Here is a 5,871-nt window from a genome sequence, read left to right on the forward strand (position 1 = left end):
CTTAATTATTCAGAAAAACGAATAGCAAATACCTGCTGAAGGAATTCCTGAATTTTCTTTGTGAAATGAAGTTGGAGAGCACATGGACCCCTGACCCTTATTAGAGACAACCTGTGGTTTAAAAGACAAGAGCGAAGATTCTTTCTTTGTTCTAATCACTGTGTGACTGAACCTCAGCTTCCTCATCTCTAAAATGAGAATAGTCAAAAAAGAAAAACAGCCCTTTCTTCTCAAGGTTGATGTGTGGGTTACTTTCAGGACTAGTACGAGCTACTTCTTGTGATGTCTGGTGCATATATATATATATATATATATATATATATATATATATATATATATATATATATATAAAATACAAGACCTCAACAAATGGTAGCTTTTGTTATGGCTGTTTTTATTACTATCAGCATTAATATTACTATTACTCCTTATACTAGCTTTGATCAAAGCTGCACCTGATTCAGGTAGAAATCAATTCAATTGAGATGACTATCACTTGATATTTCATATCATTTTAGAATTAAATCATGTACACAAAGGTGAAAACGAACATAGGTCATTGAGATAAGTGTCTTAAAGATGAGGAGAAAGAGTCTGTCACCACTTTTCCCTGAGAGGATCTCTTATTTGACTTGGGCTGACTTGTTTGTCAACTTTCCTTTCGAGCGGCACATGCTGTTTGAATGTGGCAACCACCTTAAAATGAATTAACATATTTACTTACAAATTCCAACGCTTCATCCTCTAATTTTGGGGGGAAAATATGTAAGTTTTGATATATTATGAAGGCTTGTCAAGAACAGATGAAGGGTTGAGAATTACTATTTATGTTAATTTCTTCTCCAAGTGGAAAGCGTGCTTCACCAATTTGCGTCCTTTCCTAACTGCTCCCACAGAACCAGGATTTGGAAGGAGAGCTTCAGCTCTCAGTGATGTGGATCTCCAGCTTTTTGGAGTCAAATTTATGGGCAGTGACAAGACAGCAATTTATGTACATGGTCCTATTGCTATGTTTGATTAGTGGAGGGGAATAGCTAATGAAAAAATGTTTTGTATAGTGAGGAGAACACAGGCTGGAACACATTTTTAGCTGATTATATGATCTCTCCTCCACTCCTTCCCACTCCAGAAAGCTGCATAGAACCCAGTGTGGACAAAGTGGCATCTGACAGCTTTTTTGTCTCCAGGGTATGGGGATCTGTAGTCTCCCATGGTAAATGCCTGGTGTTTGAGGTTACCAAGTCACCATAAAAGTGTCACCATTTACAATTTGCAAAAGCAGCCATGCCGGCCCTCCTCCACTGGAAGAATAGCTTCACATCTCACAGTAGCTGGTAATGAACTGTGGCTGTAAGAGCAAGGGGAGTCAACTTGAGAATGGGATGTGGTAGCGCTGTCCACAGCAAAACTGATGATGAATTCATGATGTCTCATGGAAAAATAGTTGAGCCCCAAAGGATGGTCCGCATCATGATTTTTGACAACCTGAAAGTAATTCTTTGTAAGTAACATAGTTTCAGATGTATGCCACTCTGAAAACATATTAACTATTAATTAATTTAATTAATATTAGAAAAAAGAAGTGGGCATTTAGCAACACGTAAGAGAAAATCATGCTTAGAAAACTGAATTTCAACTAGTTCAATAAAATGCATTATGGTATAGATATCTTGCATAAATAAGTATTCACTAGAGCACTACTTAGAAACACTGAGCTCCAGTACCAATTATCTGGAAAATTAGCTCAGGAGGGATGACAACATATTAGTACATATGCCTCCAGGGTGAAATACCTTCTGCTCTATATGTACATTGCAATTACAGCTTAAATCAGAAAGTGGTTCTTTGGTGACTTCAAATATATATACTGGATCAAGAAAACTTTTGGAAACACATGACTACTGTACATTTACTGCATCCTGAGTTTCTACAGTTCTCCTATGCCTGGAAGAAAGGAAATAGTTTTGGATGTAGATGCCTCATAAACTTCTATTCAAAGTGGAAGTTCAAATGTTGTGAGAAAGCTTGATAACATTTTTCAATAGTGTTGGGAGAGCCATTTGTTCATTTATTCCAGATGCAGGAATCTGACCCATTTTTTTTCCTCTCAGTTTTCTCCTGTTTTGACATTGTCTTGCAGAGGTCAAGGTCAGCATAAAGGGCAAAGTAATCCTCTGTATCTATTGCAACTCTGAAAATTGAAGGTTGTTGGAAATGTATTGGTTTTGAGTGTTACAAAAGAATTGTGACATGTACACCCACTCTAATATCCATTGAATGAGAAAGATGAATCTGTGAGTCCTTGAATATGAGAGTCCTTGGTGCAAAATGAGTGGGCACAGTGACTTCAACCCCTCCGGGTTAATGTCTCTCTTTCATTTCTAGGTCAAATCAAGCAGGATTGCAAAAGTTCATTGCTTCAATTATTTTCCAAGGTCACCAGGGCTGTGAGTAATCAGGAAGTATCAACCACTTCTGGAGATATGTTGTTAAGTTGGCTTTGCCCGATAGATCTTGTCAGGGATAGGTTCTTCTTCTGTGAGACATACATGACATTCACAATACAACCCTTCAACAAAGATTGATTCACGATGATAAGTACAGGTGGCTGTATCAGACAGCACACACTTGACCATGATTCTTTGAACACTTGGAAGAATGAACATTCATGACTTTGCATATGATCTTGCAGTAGGATGTATGCGTGATGGTACTTTGTGCCTCTTCCTTTGGCAAAGGGTTTATGCTCTTGTTTTTGGGTGGTGCTGTAATTCTATTTTCCTATTTTCTGATAAGGACAATGTATACAGAACTGCTTAGGTGAATGCCCAAAGGAAACTTTATTTCCCACTTATGGTCTACCACTTGTGTCTACCATGCTCTTTCTCTTTCTTTAGGCTTTTCCTCCTCCTCTTGGCTACAATGGATCCAATTTCCATCTATGATATCCCTTTAACTTGATTTAAGTTCTTGTTTCTCAAGTGGCTCCATTAGGAATCTAGGATGCCGGCCCTGGTGAGGGCTGCAAGGGATAGAAGGAGGAGAGGACTTTATGATGAAAACCATGCACACAGACATGGGGCACAGACTTGGCTCAACTTGTAGCCCTAGGGCTTACTATCAGTGCGACCTGGGGCTACTGGCTTGATCAACAGGCGTCTCCATTGCCTTTCATAGGAATCTGAGTGTAAAATGCCTTCCTCACTGTAAACTCCAAAGGAGGTAGGGACTATGAGGACTCAGTCAGTGTTTGACTGAGTGAGTGCATTTAATTGATCTCCACCGTTTTCCTTTCTTGTTTCTCCTGCCACGTGTCACTCTCCCAGGACTGGATTTGAAAAACAACACCAAATTTCCTGCTTCTGCTCAGAAAATGTGTTGCCCTTTCATTACATATGGCCTTACCCTTTACGGCCCTCCGATAATCTTTTCTTAGTGACCCTTAGGGAAAACAACAAAAGAAAAGGAGTGAGGAAATGGGAGAGATTCATCACTCTGTTTATTTTTCCAATGTGGACAGCTAATGGTTTTACACATTAGAAATTACCCTTTGTTTCAATTACTACACACACAATAATGGATACCATTAATAATACTACTGCAATTACCTATATCACTAGTACTAGTTTTAGAATTTTGTGAGCAATTACTTTGTGCCAGACACTATATCCAGCACTTCATATAGAAGCAAAGCTGAATGGCGGACCCAACACCCCCTGGGAGGCAGCATGCTGAAAACCTCCCTCTCTGGTGGCTCTCAGTTTTCCTTCACCATATCACCTCCATTGTTGATATAAGAAAACTGAAGTTGAACTCAGGAGGACAGGCATATAGAGGAAAGTCTGTAACATTTCTGTTGATCTAGGAGGCATAACTCTGGTCAGAGCAATGGATGGTAGGTGAACCGTAACCCTCAGAAGGAGAAAAACAACAACTAGAACCCAACTAGACTGAGCAAAGTCCTAGGCATTGCTCTGAACCCAAGGTCTCTCTTGCTCTCTGCTGTTTCATCTGTGCTGTGACAGCTGTCAAGTCCTCATCATCATGCATGGAACTTGAAGCAACCCAGGACCTGGCATGTGACAGAGGAGAACTTGAAGCTAGAACCTTAAATGATTTAATCATAAAGATTGGGAAGGGGGAATGAATAGTTCAGTTCACTGATGTGGTTAGTATCCTAGGGATATTACGGGTTGTCTAGAAATCTGGGGTCTAGTGAATGTTGTCTACAAAAAATGTGCAGATGTGTGAACAGCAAACTTATAGGCAGAATTAAAAAAAAATTTATTGAAGTATAGTTGGTTTATAATGTTGTGTTAAATTCTGCTGTACTGCAAAGTGATTATACAGTTATACACGTATATATACATTCTTTTTCATATTCTTTTCCATTATGGTTTATCATAGGATATTGAATATAGGTCCCTGTGCTATACAGTAGGACCTTTTTGTTTATCCATTCTATATATAATAGTTTGCATCCAAGCAGACTTGAAATATGACATTTGAGAACTGTTTGTGTCCTTTCTATTTTTTTTTTGAGATATAAAATTTGTTTTATTTTCACTTGTACAATTTGGTTCTGTAAAAGGAGAAGTGGACACTGAAATTATTAATACTTCTGCCAGTCTGGCCAAATGGTAGCAGGGGTCATACTCTTTCAGTACCAATCATAGATGCTAGTGTTATGTTTAATGGATTGTTGAAACTTTAGAGCAGGATTTGCAAACATTAGTGTGCATCAGAATCCTCCTAAATCTTGTTGAAACTGATCCCTTTGTTCTCCTCCTAAAGAAGGTGATGTGGTAGGTCTAGGATGATGCTTATGATTCTGAATTCTTAATGAGTTCCCAGGTAATGCTGATGTTGCTGGTCTTTGGACTACACCTTTAGTAAACACTGTCATAGAATGCTACTCAATTGTGCAAATTTCATCTTCACCTTGTTCTGGAAGATTCCAGTCTCAGTTACACTGTATTGTTTGGGCAGAGAGACCTAGCAGATTGCATATCACACCCACCACCCAAGCCCTCCAGACCCCAGTAAGACCCTCTGGCAGTTCTTAGATATCTACTATTCTTAGACTACAAAGCCAATGTGACCTGAGAGGCAGGCATCCTTGGGACCTCTGAACAGGCTTGCTCAACACCCCTGGGAGTAAGAGAGAAAGGAGGTGTGTCCGGACTACCAAATCCTGAAAGTGGTTAAGTGTGTTTTTTTTTTTTTTTTTTTTTTTTTTTTTTTTTTTTTTTGCGGTATGCGGGCCTCTCACTCTTGTGGCCTCTCCCGTTGCGGAGCACAGGCTCCGGATGCGCAGGCCCAGCGGCCATGGCTCACGGGCCCAGCCGCTCCGCGGCATATGGGATCCTCCCAGACCGGGGCACGAACCCGTATCCCCTGCATCGGCAGGCGGACTCTCAACCACTGCGCCACCAGGGAGGCCCAGTTAAGTGTGTTTTGCAAGGGGCACAAGGTATCAAAAAATGACAGACCTACTTGGTCTCACCCAATATAATTTCTTTCTGGTTTACAAGGCTAGTTATGCATGCTAGCTAAATTAAAGCTGTATAAGTCACAGACATCTTTCAGATTTGGCTGGAAATTCAGTCATACCCTAACTGATTCACAGCTCCATTCTGGGCCTGGCTCTGCAGGTTGCTAAACATATTGAAGCACTTATGGAAGGGGAGGGGGGGTAGGGTAAGGCAAGGGGGGATGGGCACGGAGGTCAGATAAGTTTTGGGTAAATACTTTAGATTCTCTGTTTCCTTACCTGGGAAATAGCAATGTCAGTGATATTTACTTCACAGAGTTCTTGTAAGGATGGCAGGTAAGCATGTCTAAAAGCAGCCAGTATGAGGTCTAGAACAT

The sequence above is a fragment of the Mesoplodon bidens genome (genome assembly GCF_964165515.1).
Source record: "Mesoplodon bidens genome assembly, chromosome: 15".
Lineage (NCBI taxonomy): Eukaryota > Metazoa > Chordata > Mammalia > Artiodactyla > Ziphiidae > Mesoplodon > Mesoplodon bidens.